General features: G+C 46.9%; 1 protein-coding gene across 1 annotated transcript in view; it reads right to left on the bottom strand.

Moving 5' to 3' along the window:
- The window catches only part of Rnf144a (ring finger protein 144A), a 105,333-nt gene that overhangs the window by 66,546 nt on the left and 15,922 nt on the right, over positions 1-22,865 (bottom strand). The window contains exon 2 of the mRNA XM_042680847.1: positions 19,316-19,511. The gene's annotated coding sequence lies outside the window, so the exon portion shown is untranslated. The remainder of the gene's footprint in view (positions 1-19,315; positions 19,512-22,865) is intronic.

Below are 22,865 nucleotides of genomic sequence, written 5' to 3'. Positions count from 1 at the left end.
ACCAGGTAACTTGAGGGGAGGGGTGAGGGAAGGAGAGATGGGGAGACAGATGGAAGGGGTGGCACTGATCAAGATGCATTGTACTCAGGAATGGAGGTGTTGAACTAAAAACCCTTTGTATTTTTTTTGTCGGTTGTGGGGCCTGAACTCTGGGCCTGGTTGCTGTCCTTCAGCTCTTTAGCTCAAGTGCTCTACCACTTGAGCCACAGCGCCACTTCCAGCTTTTTCTGCTTATGTGGTGCTGAGGAATTGAACCCAGGGCCTCAGGCATGCAAGGCAAGCACTCTACCACTAAGCCACCATCCCAGCCCACCTCTTTGTATTTTTAAGAGTTACAAACCTTAAAAAAAAGCTTTTCTTCAGTCCTAAATATGTGAGCATCCATACATACGTTTGGTCTCACACACACACACGCACACACACACGCACACGCATGTACATGCACACACATGTACATGCACACACTCACACACACGTACATGCACACACAGGCACACACGCACACACATGTACATGCACACCCACGCATGTACATGCACACACACTCACACACCCACACATGTACATGCACACACTCACACACGTACATGCACACACACGCATGTACATGCACACACATGTACATGCGCACACACATGTACATGCACACACTCACACACACGCACACACATGTACATACACACACATTTAATTGGCATTAGGCTGACTGAACAATGACTTCATAGTCACTTCACAGCCAGTGCTAAAGTCACCTGAGGACAGCACTTTCTCAGCCCTCCCTGCATGCTGAAGGAGTAAACAAGCCACTTGTGAGTGAAGGTGGCCGAGGGGCAGGCTGCCATCCCCACAAGAGGGGACGTCTTCCCACACCACGCTGGACACCGCATCCACCACACCCCTTTCAAGACCACCTGGCGCAGACACTTCCTTTCCGAGATGGGGAAATAAATGCCTCATCCAGGAGGAAGAAGCCGGAGTCCGCTGACTTCCACCATCGCCCCCTGCCCTGTAGCTCTCCCATGTGGTAACTGCTTTCTCCTGAAATTTCCAAGGGTAATTGGAGTTACACTGTAGCCTTCACTGCCGCAAGTTCCCCAAGGCAGGGCCTTCTGAAGGTCGGATGCAAACTTCTGCTAGGCTGCCTTTTAGAAATAAGAAAAGGGAGGGTGATTCTAAGAGTTGATCTGGAAACTTCCAAGGGCTTGGCTCTGTTGTGGATTCCACTGCACAGAGAACAACAGGGTTATACATCTTCCCTAGCCTACTTGGGAGGGGGGGGGGCGGGAGGGGAAGGAAGAGGCTGCACATCTTCCCTAGTTTCCATTCAGTATTCCAAGGGCTTCGTGGCCATAAAACACACTCCCACCCTCTTGGGACAGGCTGCAGATTTCTAAAGAAAGCAAACTCTTCCAATCTCAGGATCTGGGTCTTTGGAAAACAACAGGAGAAAGCAGCATAGAAGACCAATGACCTCTGTGCAGGGCAGGTGTGGGTAATTCCCAGAGCCCACCCATGCACCTGGGCTAGCAATGTCCTGGGCAAACCGGGACACTTGATGCTCTCCCTCTGCGGGTGCACCTGTAGACGGAGTCCTGAGAACCCTAGTTTCCTACCTCCCTCTCCATAATCCTGGGAAGTGCTGTGTGTGCCTTTTATTTTGATCTTTCTGGTTCCCACCCCGGGTGTCCTCCTGGAAGAGCAGGCTGTGACTATCGCAAGGATTGGTGAGACACACCTGCGGTATGGATCAGAGCTCCTCAGAGTCCCAAAGGGGTGAGGACTTGAGTACCAGGTGCCAGTGTCACCTCAGGATCGGAAGCCCCATGCTCTGATGGAACGGCAGGGTGCTGGGGGTGGAGAGGTAGTGGGAGCATCCACACTCTCTTCTCCTAAAGGCAGCAAGAAGGCATCAGAAGAGGATGCACAGCAAGTGTGACTTAGGAGCCTGGCCCCCGGCAGAATGTAGAAGGCGGTGCAGTATGCGAAGGCCTCCATGATGTGTGTGTGCACAGCACACCCCAGCTGCACATGAGCACACGGAACATGAGACTCCAAGCCCTGGTCTGCTCCGGTCCCATACTCTGCCTTCCCTGACAGGCTGTGGTGAAAACAGAAGTTTCTCAATGTGGGTGACATGACTCTTCTCCAAGCGGGAGCCACAGAGGCAGGGGCTGAGTTGAAGGTAGCCCAGGGAGCAGACTGGGGGGTGGAAAATAACTATCCCTTAGATGACTGTGTCAGGCGAATACACGCATGTGCACTCACGCACACACACACACACACACACACACGCACACGTACACAGACCAAGGGGTGGGGTCCCCCAGTAAGATACAAGACATGAATGTTGTGGGCAACCTGAAGCTAACTCACACATGGGGCCCCTCTTTAGTATTTCTTAAATCCACACATCTCACCATACACGTAAGTGCTTTGCAGGAGCAGCTGCAGGTGTAATGGAAGAAGCCCCTCATGATGGAAGGCATCTTGAGAGCCGGAGCCCTTGGGGCTCCTGAGTTAATTCTATGAAACCCAGCAGAGCATGGAAGATGGTCACTGAGAACACTGCCAGGGCCTGAGGGTGAGCCGTGCTGGCGCTGCCCGCTGTGCATCGGTGCAGGCACCAGCGCGGGCCCTGTTCATGACAGCAGGTACAGGCCCCGCGGGGAGCCAGAGGGAGATCAGGACACAGGAAAGTGGTGGTTCTGTGCCTTCTGCCCCAGCCCTGTTAGACATAATATTTGATTTGAGGGGGGAAAAATTCAAAAACTCTGCTACCCAAAAAAGCTGCCCTGGTAAAGACCCAAAGTAAATGTCTGAGCCACACTGGTTATTCAGAAAGGCCCAGCACGACCTGAAATACCAGGGTCCCGGCCCACAGCGGAGGGTCTGGGTTCCTGTAAGCCAAGGAACCCACCTACCCACACAGCCACGATGCGGCTCTAAGACCTACACCTGTGCCACTGGTCCACAGGAGGAGTAGCACTAGGGCCACACTGCTGTCCACGCCAGCCCAGGCCACCGCCATCCTGGGCCCTCACTTCCTCATGCCAACCCAGGGCACCGGCATCTCCAGCAGCCCAGGGCACTGTGATCCACACCAACCCAGGGACCCAGAGCCCATGATAGCCAGGGCCCTCCCCTCCTCATGCACGATCTGTACACCCGATGGTGGGACTGTGAAGGAGTGGCCAGCAGGGAACCTCTGGGAAATCAATTGCAGTCACATGGACATTCCCAGAATAGTGGATGCAGGCTGTGGCCTGGCACCAAAGCAGCCACATCAAAGTTCCACACACTGGCCACTATGATTCAGAAAAAGCGGTTGCCACATACACGGCTGGTGGTGAGAGTCACAGCCCGGACCGAGCCGGGGTCCACCAAGAGCACCATCCAACTGTCAACAAATGCTCGGAGGACCACGAATCCCTAAACCTAGATCTCCAACCTTCCTTTGAAGGTTCCTAATAGACAACGTGCTTTTCTTCCCCTCCTAAACAAGGTGATAATAATCTAAGAGGAGAGAAAGGACACGTCGAAGGCTTGTCCTAGCTGCTGAGTTCTCTGGGCGGAACCTTATCATCATTCCTTTCTGCTCTCTGCCCTTCACAGCCCTTCCCTGGAAGCAGCAGCTGGGGTGGCATCCTCAGAGGGGACAGGCCCACCCAAGCTCAGTCATGACCGAGTTCCATGTTCAGGTGGAGGAGGAGGCCCTGTGGCTAAAGAAGACAGCCGCGTGCGTTTCCCTCTGTCACCTTCAAGGCAACGTGACCCAAGTCCCTGGAATTCCATCCTGATGCCTCCTCCCTCTCCTTAGTCCATCATTTCCTAACTGGGTACAGCCAAGATCAGGCAGCCTCTGCTGCAGCCCCAGAATGGAAGCCGAGAGCCTAGATAGGGAGCTGCTAAAACAGGCAAATTTGGCTGGAGCGGTGGGCGGCAGGAGTGAGCGGTGGCCCGCGGCACCTAGGAGACAATACACAGTTCCAAAACTGGAAAGGGGGTGGGATGGGGGTGGGAGGAAGTGAGGACATTTCTTTTACTTAAAATAAAAGCAAAGAGGAGGCTCGCAGAATGGCTCAGGTGTTCTCCAGGGAACCGAAGGCTTCCAAAGTCCACGTGCTCTGAGAGATTAACACAAGATCACGGCATGATCCAGCCCCACAAACACTCATGAAATCCAGCTCCGGGAAAAAGCATCTGAGCTATTAGAGAAAGGAGATGAACAACACAGCATGCTCACACCCCTGCCGATGCCACCCTTCTCCACAAAGTGTGGGTTCTCTGAGCCCAGGGACCACTGATGCCAAAGAGGGCATCAGGCAGACCAGTGTCCCTCAGAGCAACCGTGTGCACGCATTCTTCCAAAGCCACGCTTTGCACACATTTAGGGAAATTTTGGATAATGTCATGGCTTCACTCAGCAAACATTTACTGAAAGCTTATGAAACTGCCAGTATTCTCAATGCTCAAGCAGATGCACAGCTAGAAAGCTCCATGGCCACACAGTAAGAACATCACTAAGAACAGGGCAGAGGAGACAGGAGCGCAAGGCAAAGGATAGGTCTTCTTGACCAGATGGGCTCTCGGTCCATGCTTCCTTTAGACCCATGGCAGAGTCCTCGCTTTGCAGGGTAGGCTAGGGGCAGACTCTCGACCTTCCCTTCCTCCAGTCTGGATGGGCTGCGTGACCAAGAACACTGCTTCATGGGTTCAGAAAAACACCAAAGTCCTATAGACATGGAGGGAGTTTTCAACACAGGGTATCTTATAGTTTGTTCTTTAAAAATGGGTCTCCCATAGGAACATGTCTCAAGCAACAGAATTGCCTGCCCACCTAGCAACCATAGGGCCCTGAGTTCAAACTACAGTACCAGCCAAAAGAATAAGCTCTACCAAGTGGGTAGAACAACCAAGGAGACTGTGGCTGCAGGAGAATATAAATGTGAAGGCTCCCTGCTCATTTTCCTTAGCTCATGCATGGGTTAAAAGGCTCTCAGACCAGGAGTGAAGGTACACTAGACATCTCCAACCTGTCCGCAGAAGCATAGTGGGTCCTAGGATAGAAGCAGAGCCCTGTCCTAGGAAGTCTGTACAATAAACAGAATGTCTTCGAGATGGAGATCTGAGGTACACATGAAACAGACAGAACCTCAGCGTCTGAAGACCCAAATGCAAGTCATGAAATCTGGGACCATTACCTAAGCCCCTGACAATGCAGCATCATCACCCAGACTTGGGCTCTAAGACTGGCCCTGCCTTTCATAGGCTGTCATGGGATGAAGGGATGAAGGAAATGACCACTGGGAATGAAGTGCAAAAACATTACAATGGAAAGATAAGACCTCGGGGCGGGGAAGGGGGGGGCTACAGGATTTCACTTTGGGCCCTGACTCTGAGTCTGTTGCAGTGCAGCTCCTGCAGGCTAGGGTTCTGAGAACACCAAAGAAGGCCTATCCTTGGGGAGATCACTGGAGGAAATAAATGACTTTTACTGCACATCTCATCCCAGCAGAAGCAAGAAAGGAATTTACCAGTGGACAGTCTGGATGCCTGAGTGTCGGGCACAGTCCCCTGTGAATCAGCCCCCTTAACCTGTGGTCTGGGCTATTTTGGATCCCTCAAATAAGCTTTTAAAAGGTGAGGAGGGATCACCTTATTTTTAAAGGCCCCAGAGGGCTCACGGCCTGGTCGTCATGTTTTTATAACTTCTTCCATGGGTCGGGAGCTGTACGGATTTTGTACTCGCTGGGAATTTAACCCATACTTAAGTGTGCTGATTATAGCTGCAAACACACTCTAAGTTCCAGCGTGCGGTTGGTGAGGTGGACGGGGAAGCAGCTTTGGAAATTTACAGCCCAGAAATAGCATGCGGTCTGTCTGCTTGAGAAGAGCCAGTGCCACAGTGACACACCGTGAGAAGGCCCACAAACATAAGCCAGCAAAGAAAACGGGGTTTCTGTCCCCCTACACTTCACTGGACACCAGACAGATTCTTCCAGTGCTAGAGACATGAAAGGAGGCCGGCAGTGGGCTCTCAAGCTACGAACGCACACAGAGCTAGACTGGTATAGATGAGGTACCCTCCAGCAAAATGCCTAGCCCTAGGGCTGAGTCGACAGGAAATAATTAAAAGGGGAAAGGGACCAAGCATTTCCTGACTGGCTTGTCTTGCATGGAGTAGCAGCTGTGCCTGATGGGCTGCGGGCAGCAGGAGCGCCTGGAAGAGGGTGTGAAGGTCTGGACTCTGCGGCTCCATCCACTGGCTGGTCTTACGGCTGATCCAGCTCCCAGTTCCTCCCCTAACGAAAGGGAGGTGTCAAGCGCTGAGTGTTGGCGGATCCTGGGCCCCTTAGCTTTCTGTGGGGAGCCAGAGCACGTAGGACCTGGTGGACATGAGCCACAGGGACCCCACGCGGGCTCTGAAGTTAGCATGGAGCAGAGTCTGCTTTTTGACAGCTGCTTTTTGACAGCAGGGTCACCTCACTACTCTGCTCTAAACCGCTTTTGAAGACCCCCAGTACTAAATGATCTCTGTGATTTCCTTGAAGCCAAACTTCCTATGATCTGGCCCTTAGACACGGAGAAGAAAGGAGCCCTCCGTTTCACCCCAAAAGGGCAATAGACACCTACTAGACTATGCCTGATAATGAAATCTTCATGTCTTCTAAACTGTTAGGTCACTGGGGAAAAAAAAAGAAACAAAACAAAAACAGAACAAGGAAGTTTCATGGAAAAAATACATAGCTAAGTTCTAAGGGCCAAAGTCGTAGGTATCTTTGGAAATGCTACGACACATGTACAAAAAAAAAAAAAGAGTGAAGAACACATAAAGCCATGGAATCAATAGCTCTAGATACCACTTGGTAATGGCCTATTTTAATCTTCTCCATGACTGTATATGTGTGAAGATGCTTGCTACTACAAAGTAATATCAGATCCATCCACCTTGCTCAACTTGGCCCAAACTGTCTTTCCCTACCCTACTCACTAATGAGCTGCAGAAGGGCCAGGAGAACCCTGCCCTAGTGAAGCTCCCAGGCTCTTTTGTGCCCTGAATACTGGAGCAGGCTTTGAGCCAGGGAACACACACACACACCCCTTCAGTAGCATCAAAGACCACACTGGAGACACCTGTTTCCCTCTCAATCATGCACTAGGTTCTGAAGATCCTTCCCACCGGGACATAACTAATGTCCACTTGAAATAGACTGAACTAAAAAAAAGTAGTAACCTAACTTCTAAGCCCGTAGGTCAATTCAGAGTTTAGTGAGGGTCTTACGTTTGGGGAAAACAAAGGAATTAAAGGAAAAAACATCATATATTTAAATATATATTTATATATTATATATGTATATACATATAATACACATACTCACAAAAGTACAAAACCAATTTCAAATAACAGATACCAGCAGGCCAAGGATCCTAAGGTCAATGCAATTGATATGGGTTTCTGTAGTGAAAGAATTGTTCACATTTTTTTTTTAAATCTGAAAGATCGATCAGGGATGGCAGAAGAAAACATGGAAGGTTAAGGCCATGTGCTAGTGACTCATCCTATAATCTTAGCTACTCAGGAGACTGAGATATAAGAATCATGGTTTCAAGTCGGCTGGAGCAGACAAATCTAAGAGACTCTTTTCTCCAGTTAACCAGCAAAAAGCCAGAAGTAGTGACTCTAGGGGTAGAGCATCAACCTTGGGTAAAAAAGCCAAACAACAATGTAGGGCACTGAGTTCAAAGCCCCATCACCATCACGCAAAAACAAAGTTTAAAAATATAAAAAACTAAACAAGAATATACATCAACAAATCCATGAAATGCTGTTAGTGCAGTACTTACAAAAAAGTCATAATCCTAAATATTTATATTTTTAAAAAGAGGGCTAAACATTATTGAACAATTCCTAGCTTAAGAAAGTAAAGGGGGGGGGGGGGCTGGGAAGGTGGCTCAGTGGTAGAACGCTTGCCTTGCATGCCTGAGGCCCTGGGTTCAATTCCTCAGCACCCCATAAGCAAAAAGAAAAAATCCGGAAGTGGTGCTGTAGCTCAAGTGGTAGAGCACTAGCCTTGAACTGAAGAGCTGAGGGACAGTGCCCAGGCCCAGAGTTCAGGACCCATGACTGGACCCAAAAAAAAAAAAAAAAAAGAAAAAGAAAGAAAAAGAAAAAGAAAAAGAAAGTAAAGAGGCAATTGGAGATTAAATGCAAACAGAATGAAAGAAAACATGGTATAACCCCTGTTTTCACTGTATTTGATGTTGGTATAATTTGGGGAGGGGAAGGGAAAAAATGAATTGTTTAAATAGGGATATAGGTTGACCCATTGCAACAATGAGATGTACAAGATGCTACGTCGGAAAACGAATTTTACAATTTAGGTGGGGGTGGGGGGTGCTGTTGTGGAAATGGGAGGAAAGGGATGGTAGGGGAAAAACAAAGGAAGAGGCAACAATGCTTGATAAGAAATGTACTCATTACCTTGCTCATGTAACTGTAACCCCTCTGTACAGTATTTTCATAATAAAAAAACTTATTTTAAAAAAATGAAAGAAAAGGTCTTGAACATATAAAAACGAAAATAAATAAAACACAAAACATATTTGCCAATAGATAGAGCCAAGAGAGTAAAAAAATAATAATAATATGATACATACTCTCTGGTAGGTTGCTGGAGATAAAAGGAGAAATGGCCTGAAATATATTTGTAATAAAAAAGAGAGGTCAAAGTATGAGTTACTTTTAGGTTCACCTAACTTAAAAAATAGGGAAGTATGAATATTTTCCTAGAACTATAACTCAAGAAAACTGACACCAGAAAATTAGAAGTTCAAAGAATCCCATAAGCTTCAGAACCAATACAGCAGCTAGAAACCTCATGATGAAATCTCAACTTTTGATTTTCAGCTGAGAATTGCCAGTTCCAGGGACAAATTAATTCTCATTCTGCAGAAAGTCTTCTGGGAAGTAGGTGGGGGAAATGAGAAACTGAGAATGGGGTGTGGGGAAGGATGGGGAGAAACCCACTCTCTTAAATCAGACAAAAGCAGTTTCGGAGCAAAAACACACACAAACCCTAGGCCAAACTCTCTCATGAGTGAAGAAGGAAAAAATTCAAAACAAAATCAGAGAAAATAGGATCCAGATGTGTATCAGAAGTGCATTTAAACAAGCTGGGTTTGCCAAAGAGTACAAGAGAGCTCGACACTGGAATCAGCAATCACTTATTCTATAACAGAAGGAGAAAAGCGGTGGGAACTAGGCAGTACCCTAACACTCTCAGAGCAAGCCTTTGATTCCTCTCTTCGCATACTGACAAAAACAGAACTTCACAAAACAGCAGCACAGGGGATTGTTTTATCCAGCAAAGATATGTAGAAAAAAGTGACAATAAATATCACTTGTAATGAACTTAGATCATCCTTTATGAAAGTCAGGTGCAAGGAAAGAATATCTTCTATGGCTTCCATCCAGCATAGCACTATAGGCCCCAGTGCAAACCAGAAAAAGCATGAGAACTGGTCAAAAAGGAACAAACAGGTTTTTATAATCCACAGGTAGGAGGATGTATAGGCACAGTATTCATTAGCTGGGTGCCAGTAGCTCATGTCTGTCATCCCTGCTACTCAGAAGGTTGAGAATAAGAAGATCACAGATGGAAGCCAGCCAGCACAGAAAAGTTCTCACGAGTCCATCTCCAATTTATCAACAAAAATCTGGGCTGCAAGCATGGCTCAAACAAGAAAGCAAGCTGAATGAGCACAGTGCCCTGAGTTCAAACCCTGGCACTGGGGGAGAAAATACTAAAGATTTAGTAATATGACAAGAAGCAAGATCAATTTTTTAAAAAAAAGACATTTATATACTCCAGCAATATACCATTTCCAAAGATGTCAAACGAGAATGGGTTGTCAAAAGACAAATAGGAACAAATTCCACAAAAGATGAGTAAAAACCTAGAGTAAAACACAAAACTTCAACAGAAAAAGATTTCAGGAGATATATATACACAGATAGCAATACTATGATATTGAATAAGAAGGTTCTATATCACACACAAAAAGACGTCAATGTCTTACTGTTTACTTATTTTTGGAAGTACTAGGTTTTAAACTTATGGTCATGTACTTGCTAGACAAGCAGTACCTCCTGAGCCACCTCCCCAGCTCTACTTTGCATTTAGTTACTTTTCAGGTAAGTTCTAGTATTTTTACCATGATGAATCTTCTGCCTCTGCCTCCTCCGTCGCTGGGATTACAGCTTCAGTTGTTTTCTTAGTTTCCTACTGAGCTACTGCGATCTGCAACCTACAGGTCTGAGGAAATCCTCAATAGGGCTTCTACTGGGGTTCTTTCTTTCCTGCTGATGCTCTTAGTTTCATAAATTAACTCTAAAATTTTGTAGAAGGGCAAAAAGTTAAGTATACACAAACACTGCATTCTGAATAAGAGGCTGCAAATTCTCCTAGAGAATTTGCTCTCATTTGAGAGCTGCAATCATGGGGAGCAAACTGTATGGACACAGTGGTAGACAAATTAGCCAACAGATAGGGATAGAACCAAACCTTGGACGGTTTGGTTCTATAATCCTAGCTACTCAGGAGGCTGAGATCTGAAGATCCCACTTCAAGACAGGAAAAGTCCATGAGACTCTTATCTCCAATTAACCACCAAAAAGCCAAAAGTGGAGCTGTAGCTCAAGTGATAGACCATCAGCCTGGAGAAAAACAAAAAGCTAAAGGACAGCACAGAGGCCCTGAGTTCACAAAAAAATAAACAAACCAACTTCAACCTATGGTGGCTCAACATGTAACAGAGGATGATTTCAGATCAATGCAGAGATAAAAAGAACTATCCAATAAAAAGTACTTGGTATTGTTTTTTCATGTGCATAAAAACTGTCAAAATGGGAAAATAAAGGAACAAGGTTTAACCTCAGAACACAAAAGGATATATTAACTCTAAGCCTTATCAGTGGGCAGTGCCAGTGATTCAGTATGGCAAAATCAAGACTGTCTATTCATCAGAAAGACACATTACAGAAATTGCACACATAGGGCACAGACTCAGATGGTATTTTTAGCACACGCCACTAGACATAGTCTTCAAAGCAGATGAATAATGCTTTCGAATCAATGACACAAAAGACAATCTAATGGAAAACTAGACCTAAGGGACAGACAAAACAGAGGCTGACCCCTCTATACAGTATTTTCACAATAAAAGAAAACACAGAGGCTGAACAAGCATTTGAAAAGAAGAACAACACTGTAACTATGTTAATTTCACTTTACTCTTCATCTGGCAAAAGAAGACGCAAAGACGCAAAGATTGGCAAGTATTGGGATAAAGAAAGCACACACATTTTCTTTTAAAAAAAAAACTTTATTGTTATTGTAAAGGTAACATTCAGAGGGGTTACAGATACATAAGCCAGGTAAATGCATTTCTTTTTGGACAGTGTCACCCCTTCCCTTGTTTTCTCCCAGTTTTTCTCTCCCATCCCTACCCACAAGTTGTATAGTTCGTTTTCATCATAGTGTGGAGTGAGTACCACTGCTGCCTCTGTTCACCCTCTGTCCCTCCATTTCTGTGCCCCCTCTTGCCATCCCAAAGACAGATAAATGAACAAACAAGACAAAAAATAAAACAAAAACAGCAAAAAAAAACACCTCGTTTCCATTTCCTGGAGTTCATTTCAATAAATATTTTTTTGTATGATAGGCTGAAGGCACACAATTTCAAGGGAATTTTCATTCAATACTGCTGACCACGCACATAGGTACGAGAACACTGCAAAATCACAATGACACGTTTTTGTAAAACATTATTAATTCACCTTAGTTTGACCAAAATTGGCATCTTGGATAGTTATCAAGAGGAGGAAAAATGCACTTATGCACCAGGGACACGTACAAGAACATCAACAGTTGCAGGCTTGTGACAGTGGAGATGGAAATCAACCCCAGCATCAGCTGTTAGAATGGCTGCACAGCTAGAGAACTGGACCACATTATTTAATGCTGGTATGAGCAGATGCAGCTATCTCAGGCCCTGTGATTAAACCTTAGAAACAGCACACAGAGAAAGCGGTCCACTTATAGATGACATCACTGCTCATGAGTAAAATGAGATATAGTTTGATGACACAGTCCGCCTAAAATAGCATGGTAGATCAGGATAAGGTGGTCCAGCCACCAATGAGTAGAGCAGAAAGAGTCAATGGACACAGCAGTATTTTATGATGGCCTGGTTTGGAGGGCAGGCTGGTGGATCATCAGTGATTATGCTCCACAGCCTACATGCAGGGAACGGCCTAATCACGACAGCCCATCAAATAGGACTGCTTCACAGCAATCCAGAGACCAGGCCCTGGTGGCTCATACTTGTCATCTTAGCTACTCAGGTGGCTGAGATCTGAGGATCACAGTTTGAAGCCAGCTCAAGCAGAAAAGTCCATGAGACTTTTCTCCAATTAACCACCAAAAAAAAAAAAAAAAAAGACAGAAGTGGATCTGTGATGAAGCCCCGCCTTGAGCAAAAAAGCTAAGCAGGACAGTGCCTAGGACCGGAGTCCAAGCCGCAGTACCAGCACAAAAAAGAAAAAGAAAAACAAAGCACCTCTCAGCATACTATTAAGGCATAATCCTGTTTATATTAAAAAGTACCATGTTTTTACAATTTTTTTGTAGATAAGTAAATTTAAAAAAATAAAACCTAGTGGAGAGAATTTCAAACTGTTACTTAAAACTCTCTATAGTTTGACTTTCATGATTTTACTGTTTACACATACTTAAGAATTAAGGTGGTGCTGGGAAGAAGGCTCAGTGATACTGTTTGCCCTTGGTTCAATCTCCAACACTGCTAACAAAAACACTAGAAAGCAGACTTAACTGCCAACGGAAGGAATTAACTAGTAGTAACCTTTTGGAACTCAGCTACAAAGACTAAGTTATAGGATAGATCACAGGTTCAGAAAACCCAATGTTGGTTTATCATCAGTGAATTTAAAGAAAACATGGCAGGTCTGGCAAATTTAGGTCCTTAGAAGGAAGTCCTGCACAAATCTAAACCCGCCACCCCCAGAGTCCCCATGGTCTTAGAGCCAGCTGGGCGCTCAAGTCTACTCCTGCTGCTTGTGATTTTTCTTAGCACAGAGGAAGTCCTCTGGTCCCTGCTCTAGATTGGCCCTTTCCTGAAGGCTTGGGTCCAAATCTGCGTGGCTCCAGGAGCCTGAAGATAAAAGGTGAAAAGCTGTCCCTTCACTCTGTGCTATGTCTTCCCGGATCCACACAGTCCTCCAGCAAAATCAGAATATTCGCCCTTCAGATATCAAAACATGTATTGGACTGGACACTGGTAGCTTATACTGTAATCCTAGCTACTCAAGAGGCTGAGATCTGAGGATCTTGGTTAGAAGCCAGCCCAGGCAGGAAAGTCCCTGAGATTCTTATCTCCAATTAACCAGCAAAAGGCCAGAAGTAAAGCTGCGGCTCAAGTGATAGAGTGCTAGCACTGAGCAAAAACTAAACTAAACTAAAGGATAGCACACAAACCCTGAGTTTTAAGACCAAGGCACAAAAAGAAACAAAACTATACTGAGTGACCACTGAAACAACTAGTCCTTCTCGCAACTAGCTGTGAGCAACACTGCGCCCTAGCCTCTTGTCAGTTTCCTGTGTGGCACCGTGGTAAACACACAACAGCCTCTGTCCCCCTCCCTCAGGGCCCCGGATGGGGGTGAAGGTGATCACATCTCTGCTTTAAGCTCTGTCAGCTATGGTTTGAGTGTGTCTTCTCCAAGTTCATGCCAGATACTCATGCCCCTAAACAGATATACTAACGGCCTTTAGAAGCAGGGTCCTTAGGAGGCTGGGCTTAGAGGAGCATGAGAATGGAGCCCCAGGATGGTGGTAGTATCTTTAGAAGAGGAAGAACGAGTTGACTTCCAGGCTCGTGCCGGCTCACCATGCCCAGCTCAAGTCCTCACCACATGCCAAGCGGAATATGAGCCGCACCCCCAGACCTGGAAGCTAAATAAAGCTCCATTCTTTACAAATTACCCAGTCTCAGGTGTGTTGTTATAGCAACAGAAAACAGACTAAGCCTTAGCCCTTAATTGGCATTTGAGTGACTAATAGCTCAGTGGGGCTTACACCGTATGAAAAACTTTCTTTCTTTCTTCCTTCCTTCCTTCCTTCCTTCCTTCTTTCTTTCTGTTTTTGGCTGGTCCTGGGTCTTGAACTCTGGGCCTCAATACTGTCCCTACGCTTCTTTTGCTCAAGGTTAGCTCTCTACCACTTGAGCCACAGCGCCACTTCCAGATTTTTCTGAGTAGTTTATTGGAGATAAGAGTCTCATAGATTTCCCTGCCTGGGCTGGCTTCGAACCATGATCCTCAGATCTCAGGCTCCTAAGTAGCTAGGATGACAGGCATGAGCCACCAGCACCCAGCTTGCCCCATTCTTTAACACATTGCGTGCTCACTAACAACTCATTCCTAAGCTAGAAGGAAGGGCTAGGCCCAGGTCTTGCACAGTCCATGAGTCTCAACATCCATCTCTCAAAATATACCCAGAGAGCCCCACGTGTGTGGCCTTAGGAAGATCTCATTTCTTTTGGCTTGAATAGCAGTCAAAATAATTTGGGGAGAAGGGCTAGACGTACAGCTGCTTAAGCAAAGCACTTGCCTCTCAGGCCCCAGGCCCAGAGTTCAAACCTCAGTACTACCAACAAATAAATACACGAAACAAAGTAAAACAAACAAAGAAATTTTAATCCTTTAAAAATTCCTAGAATTTAGCTAGAATATAGCTTGGTAGTGGATACTTGCCTAGCATATGTGAAGTACTAGATTTACTCCCCAGCAGGGAAATAAAAATGTGTAAGAATTTCAAATAGTTGAAAAAGATGGAAGTTCTGGAATGCTGATAATATTGCCTCTTTTAAAAGTAAATCAATCACTGGGTGCCGAGGGCTTATGCCTGTAATCCTAGCTGCTCTGGAGACAGATCTGAAGATCACAGTTCAGAGCTAGCTGGGGAAGAAAAGTCTTGTGAAACTACCAAAACAAAAACAAAAACAAAAATCAGTAATAGAACTGTGGCTCAAATGGTAGAGTACCAGCCTTGAGCAAAGTGAAGCTCAGGGACAGCACTTAGTGCCTAAGTTCAAACCCCAAGGCCGTACACACAAGAAATTAGAAGCTTAATTAAAATTCGAAAGATTCAAGTTTTTTCCTCCTGAAATGTGTGTACTTATAAATAAGCATTATTTATATGTATAATAAGAACCAATTCAAGATGAATGTCATTCAAATGTTTCATCTAATAGAGAATAGATAGCAACTCTACTACCTTGCTCATGTACACCTGTTGCTGGGAAAAGGGATCATACCATCTGACAATGAAACTCAACACTTCTGAACTCTTTCTACATATAAGCCAAAAATCACAGTGTGATAAACTGGAAACCTAACGCAATCAGCCAGTCTCCCCCCAAAGAAGACCTTTGGAAACCACAGATCTGCTCAAGAATTGAATATGTCAACACTGGTGGTTCCAGCCACCAGATTTGGGAAATAGCTCCTCAGGCTGTGTGAAGCTGCACATGGCTTCACATAGGTAGACTGTTTAACTCAATAGACAGACAAACACTTTTAAAAGAAGCATAAATGTTTCCATTCTTGTGTCAGTATTATTTGCATTGTAGATCACTCAAATGACCAGTGAGGTAAAGGAAATCCTCCTGGTCAGAACAAAAAGGGTTCACCTAGTTTTTAATTACAACTAAATGTTTTTAAATTTTATTGTACATGTATATATACATATAATTACATACGTATATATTTCATATTTATATTGTATATGTAATTGGAGAAGGAGAAATATTTTAATCCACTACAGATTCTTATAATCAATAAAGTCAGGATTAAAATGAGACTGCAGTAATTGAATTATATTATCCATTTTTATAACCATTTACAAGGGCAAGATACTAATGGTATTCTCATTCATATTTAATGAAACAATGGAAAATGAAGGTAAGAAGGCAGACTGCATGCTGTTTCTTTGGTAAATGTGTGTGTGCATATGTGTGCATGTGCGCATGTCTATGAAACTGTTCTTAAGTCTTTGGGAAAAAAAACAAACATGTTTTTAAAACTGGGGGAGAGTAAGTTTGTGCTAAGCGCAGAACCCTTGCCACCTGCTCCTCATTCAGGAAGCAGAACAGCACACAGCTGCCTAGACAGGCTCTTTTTAAGACCACCAGCACCCTTCGCACGCTTGACTGGGTCTCCCGTGGACATCAGGCAGCTTCCCACCCAGAAGCTGGCACAGACTCTGGTTTCACGCACACTCAACCCCGAGCACTGTCCTCTGAGGTCTCCATCTCTGCTCTTCCCCTTCTAGCAGGATCAAGGCCTTAGTTTGAAGAAGACTCTTTCTCCCAGTCTGCAGCCACTTCTTGGAGCCTTGGGAGTTGCTCTAGACTGTGCTCGGTTTTGGAGAGCTGACGTTCACATCCTCAGTCTACTCATCACTCAAAGGGAAATATCTCCAAGAACATGTGGAGAATGAGGCTGCTGTTACTTCTCTTGACCGTACTCTCAGTCACTGTATCTCTAACCATGCCTCTTCCTAAAAGTAAAGAAAGCCCCTTTCTCCACATCAGCAGTTCTGTCTGTACTCACAGAGAGGTGGATTAGGGGACAAGGTTTGCCTGCCTCCTTGGCATTCTGGAAGGGCATTGGTTCCACTGGCGGAACAGCTCCAAAGGGAGCTGCAGTGAACAGAGAACAAGCAGCTGTGCTTCTGCAAGGTCCAGCTGTCCCCAAGGTCAAATGATGGTCAAGGCTGAGCCAAAATTTCTCAGCCAAAGATTTCCCTTTTTAAATTACTTGGAGGCAGGCAGGAAAAAGAAAACACACACAAAAGCCTGTCTTGTGCATGCAGCTACTTCAGTCACGGGAGAGTGACTAGTGTGTGTTACAGCCATAGGAACCATTTCATTTCAGTCCTAAGCAAGTGCAAACATCTTTGGTGGAGGTGGAAAGTCACTGGGAGGTAGACTCCAGCAGACACCTAGAGAAGCCAGGCTCCACTCATTCATTTTCTGCCACTCCTTAACCCCACCCTCAGACCTGGGAGAGTGTACTGTAACCCCAGGAGCCTAAGTTAACCCCACCCTCAGACCTGGGAGAGTGTACTGTAACCCCAGGAGCCTAAGTTAACACCACCCTCAGACCTGGGAGAGTGTACTGTAACCCCAGGAGCCTAAGTTAACCCCACCCTCAGACCTGGGAGAGTGTACTGTAACCCCAGGAGCCTAAGTTAACACCACCCTCAGACCTGGGAGAGTGTACCGTAACCCAGACCCTAAGTTAACACCACCTTCATGCCTGGGAGAGTGTACTGTAATTTCTGGACCCTAAGTGCATTACATACAAAGATACAGGCATGAAAGTTAAGTTTAAAAGGAGATAAAAGATTATAATTCACTTATTTCCCAAGGAATAGGAAGCAAGTGTAGCAACAAACAGCACCCTTCATGTAGCCATGATCCCGAACGCAGCAACTTGGCAAAGAAACAGGTGAGCCAGGGTTCCCAAATCACCAAAGGGCTAGACCGGTAATGAGGGTCCACAGAGTGCATGTCTAGAACATTCCCCAGCAGGGGCTGGACAGGACAGGCTCTACTCCTCTGCAAGGTGACTGCAGAGCTGGTGTAGGGGGTGGGGAGAGGAGCCAAACTCTGGATCTCCACAAGCGCTCAGATTCCCCCTCCACACACCACTCAGCACCTGCTGTCCATGGCCTCAGTTCACGTCCTCTGGCATTCTGAGCTCCACTGTGCTGACCAGGTCCCCAACACTGAGCCTGAAGTCCTCTCCTCTCTGCCAGGCCTGCCCCCACGGCGGGGAGCAGCCTCTCTCCTGCACACCCTCAGCTCTGGCCTCTCCCTTTGTCCTCTCTGCTCTGTGCCTCCAATTCTGGAGGCTCAGATGTCTAAGGGACCAGGCTGGGGACTTCTCATCTGTGGCCACACACTGGGGTGTGCTTTTTCCTTCAAGTCTCCAGTCTGAAAATCCCTCTAGCACTGTGTGCACAGATGGTCACTCTTTCCTACTGCACAAAGAAAAGTGAGGAGGCCAGAGGACCACAGAGCTCCTCACAGGAGTGCGGGTCCCTCTCTGCCCCTGCTCCCTCCTGAGGCAGGGACTCATGCACCTACAATCCACACCGCGCCCAGGCAAGGGGCCATAGGGAGCCTCCATCCTGCAGCCTCAACACATCACTCTGCCAGTCACTCCCAAGAATACACAGCCAGGTCGAGAATGCGTTCATCTAAAAAATAACTCTCCTGACTAATTCACCCCCACTCTACCCCAACCATCATCCCAATCTGAGCTTCCTTGTGCAACAAAGCTTCTCCAAACAGCTGCCAGCCATCTTACTGTGACAGAGTTCCAGCTCTGCTAGGGCCATCAAACCATCCCCATCAAAGCCACAATGACCCACATGGCTCAGATCCAAGCACCGACTGGTCCTTACCTCACCTGACCCATCAGCCCCTGGGGGCGTTGGCTGCAAGGGGCCTCCCAGGATGCACTGCTCTTGGCTCCCCCAGGGGCCTCCCAGGATGTACTGCTCTTGGCCCCTCCAGGGGTCTCCCAGGATGCAGTGTTCTGGCTTCCCCCAGGAGCCTCCCAGGATGCACTGCTCTTGGTTCCCCCAGGGGCCTCCCAGGATGCACTGCTCTTGGTTCCCCCAGAAGCTTCCCAGGATGCAGTGTCCACACTCAGGTGTCACCTGTTCAAGAGCTCCCTAACTGCCCTATTTAAAACTACAACCTGCCCCACCCACAAAGCCTGGCCCACTGTGTCCACCTCTGGGCCTTGTACACAGCCTGTCTGCCTCTGGTGCCTCACTTACCCCAGCCTCCATTCACACCTCCACTTGCAGGGTCTCCACGCAAGCAGGCTCGTGTGAAGGGTGCGGGACACACGTGGTGCTCAGTCTACAAGTCCTCCATGAATGAATGAATCCTGAATGTGGCACTTTGCCCTGCAAAACTGTTCTCCATCTCCAACATGAGGCAGGATGTTGCATGCCCATTAGGAACAACAGACAGGACTCGAGGAAATACAGTAATGGCTTAACCTATATCACATGCTGGACATTCTTTCAGCCTCATTTTGGGAGACCTGCTAGGGAAGAAGGACAGAGTTCCATTCAGGCAGGCCTGGGCTTTCCCAGCAGAGGCCTGAGACTCCACTAGGAAGTGGTAGGAAAGGTATCCCACTCGCAGTTACCTGTGAGAGGTGCAGAGGAGAATGGAGGGGTGTCTTCCAGCCTGGGGTCCCACTGTGCTTACGTGCACACGGCTGGCTCTTCCCTCCCTTCAGAAGCCCACATGGGGAGGAGGAGGAGCAGGAGGTCTCTGGAACCAGGTGTCCCACCAGGAAGGGGGAGCCCCAGGAGCAGCAGACTCAGCAAGGAGGGAAGTACCTGGAAAGCAAGAAGAGGGCACGGCAGTCAGGAAACAGGAGGGCAGTGCAAGGGAGAGGCCAGGCCAGCAACAGAAGAGGTGGCCCCAGCACTGCCCACTGCCCAGCCCAGCCCAGAGGGGAAATGTGGAATCAGCACACTGAACCTCACGGAATCGGCACGTTCAACATCACGTACGCCTTGACTGTTCATTAAGAGATACATTCATCAACACAGACAACTCTCAGAAAACGAATGGTCCCTTCCTTTGCTTAACCACCCAGCTTTGTCTCAATGGGTAGTCCACAGAAGAGCCTGATCCCCAGAATCAATCGCAGACAGTGTAACTCTGAAGTGCAGAATAAAATAAATGCAAGTCAAATTAAATGGTACATAAAAATATTTATAGAACTGAGGAAGGCAGCCAGGCACTGGTGGTTCCACATCTGTCATCCTAGCTACTCAGGAGGCTGAGATCTGAGGATTGTGGCTCAAAGCCAGCCCAGGCAGATAAATCTGAGAGCCTCTTCTACCATTAACAAGCAAAATGACAGAAATGGGGGGATGGCTCCAGTGGTAGAGTATCAGTCTGAGCAAAAAAGCCAAGCAAGAGCATGGGGCTCTGAGTTCAGGCCCCAGTTCTAGTGTGCACGTGCGCATGTGTGTGTGCGCGCGCATGCACACACACACACACACACAGAGCAAAAGAAGGAACTCAAAAGATAGAAGAGCCACAGGGAAGAAGCAGTGAAAAAGAAGACATAAAATTTCACTATTAGTCATTACATTCAATGTTCTCAACTTCCCAATCAAAATAAAAAGGTTGATAGAGTGAATACAACTGTGTGCCTTTATATATTCCACACTTTACAACAGTATTAAAACCAATAAAACACTCAGCAACTTAATGACAGAAATGTAAGACTTGCACATTAAAAACAAAAATATCATTGAAATAAACAAGTCCTGCCTAATAGAAAAAAATATGTATATACACACATACACACACACATACACACAGACTGGAAACTATGGTTAAGATAAATTAGACATACAAAACTGATTAATAATTGCCAAGTAGATACAATATAATCTCTAATAAAACAATTCCAGCTGCCTTTTATTTATTTTTTAACAAAACCTCTCTAGCTGATCAAATTTTTTCAAAAATCCAAGAGGCCTTGAATCCTCAAAAGTCTTGAAAAGAAAGTTGGAAGAGCGACAGCCCTAACATCAAATCTTACCACAAGGTTATATGAATCAAAATACCATAACAGTGACACAAAGACAGCTGTAAAGGTTAGGTGTGGAGGAAGGGGATGAGGGGGAGGAAGGGAAGGGAAGGAATAGGAAGAGAAGATAGAAGGAAGAAGGAAAGAAGGGATGGAGAGGGATGAAGATAGAGGGAGAAGAAGAAAGAGGGAGAGGGAAGGAAGGAGGAAGGGATTAGAAAACAATAATAGAGTAAGGCAAGATTGTATCAGAAGTTCCCAAATTTTGCTTTCCTCAAAGGACAGCTTAGCTGGCAGGGACTGCGATAGTGGTGTCTGAACTCGGCTTATTTTTGTTTCTGGTTGGGGAGAAAGAACCAAGTCTGCGTCAACAGCTTTATTCTCCTGCCCGATCTTGTGGCCCATCCAGCCTGCTCAGAGCCACCAGGGACCAAGGACACGTCAGTCTCTGACTGGATTCCTCCCTCCCTGCTTTCTGGCTGAAACAATGGTTTCCTGGCCTTGCAGCCTGTGGCGCTGCATGGCTCAGGAGCGCACTGCTCAGCGCCTTGGACGCCACTCCTGCCACCCCAGCACAGCCCTGAGGGCCCAGGCCTGGACCAAGGTTCTCTCCCGACCTACAGCTGCTCCTCTGTCCTGAACGGCTCTAGAAAGCAGCTGCATTGGGCTGTAAATCTATTCTCTGCCTTTAGTTGGCCATAGATTTTTGACTCAGACAAATTGCTCCACGCTTCTGCCCTTTTTCTTAAAGTAAGAAAAGCCAGTGCACAGAACTGTAGCATCTGGCAGGAAGAGAAGGGATGTTCTCTGCTTATCTGGTGAGAGTGGCATCTGGAGAGTGCTTATCTGGAGTGGCATCATACATAATATAGACACACACATACACACACACACACACACACACACACACACACACACACACACACACAGCCTTCCAGTCCACTGGCCTGCAGAGCAATCTGCCCGGGGCTGTGCTGGGAGCCCTGGGCCCCCCTCTCCAACTGTAGGCAGGTTAGCAAGCCCCTCTGCCCCTCATCCCCAGTCCAACAGCCCACTGTCACACAACTGGCTTGCATTTTCACTGCCTCAGAGCCAGAAAGTGGGTAGACCTAAGTGTGGTCACAATTCCCTCGGAGGCCGTGTGGAGGGCATGCATGTGTGAGTCATTGCTGAGCTGTGACAGGCATCATAGACAGGTAAAGGAAGGCAAGCTCTTTTCTCAGAGTGGTCCTCCAGGCCTCTGAAGCAGTTAGGTTTTAAGTAAGACCTGGATGAGATGAGGAAGGGGAACATGGGGCCCCTCATTGAAAGCTTGTTCAACCAAGCATGATGGAGGCTGGGCCTAAGGGAACCATGGTAGAAAGAAAGAAAAGCCAGACCCAGGTAGATTCTGAAGGAAATTCTGAAAGCCACTGGTGTAGGAAAGAATAGAGCAAGGAAGGGAAGGGGGAGGGGAGGACATCAAGGGATGGAGGGAAGGAGGGGGGGAGAGAGAGAGGGAGGGAGAGGGAGAGAGGGAGGGAGGGAGGGAGACAGAGAGGCAGCAAAGGGCATGGGCGGCAACCTCACCCCTGCTGTGTCCAGCTGCAGGGCTGGAGGCTTCTTCCAGCCACATTCCCCCTACTCAGGCACAGGTACAATAAATAATAACACAAGAAAATAAAATAAACCTGCCTTTATCCAAAACCGGAATGTTACCCAGGGAATGAGAGAAGTAGGAACACAACACAGACAACATTCCAGAAAGAAGAGTGAAGACAGGATAGTGTGTCAGTGAACACTGAAAGGGGAGCAAGGCAGAAGATCTCAGGGTGGAAGTATTTCAAAGACCAGGAACAAAGGAGAGCTGGTTGCCACAGAGGAAAGGGGTCTCAGAAAGCGTGGCTGATGCCCGTGGTTCAGAACCCCTGAGTGCACTATACAAGCAGAAGTGGATGGCATACCAAAGCTGGATGACTGATCTTAGGGTGGGGTGGGGAGACCATGAGACAAACTGAGGATCCTCCTGCTACAAAGATGGAGAGCTGGCTAGAGTGGGCAGCTGCTCAATTCCTCAGTAAACATGGAGGAGGATGGGCCGGAGGGTATAGGAGATTCCCACAGTGAGGAAGAGAAGGAAGGGTGATAAGTCTGAGGGCTCAGC

The sequence above is a fragment of the Dipodomys spectabilis genome, unplaced genomic scaffold (assembly GCF_019054845.1).
Source record: "Dipodomys spectabilis isolate Male_0828 unplaced genomic scaffold, ASM1905484v1 ptg000066l, whole genome shotgun sequence".
Lineage (NCBI taxonomy): Eukaryota > Metazoa > Chordata > Mammalia > Rodentia > Heteromyidae > Dipodomys > Dipodomys spectabilis.
Note: the sequence above shows the minus strand (reverse complement) of the source record. Positions and strands in the feature narration are given on the sequence as shown.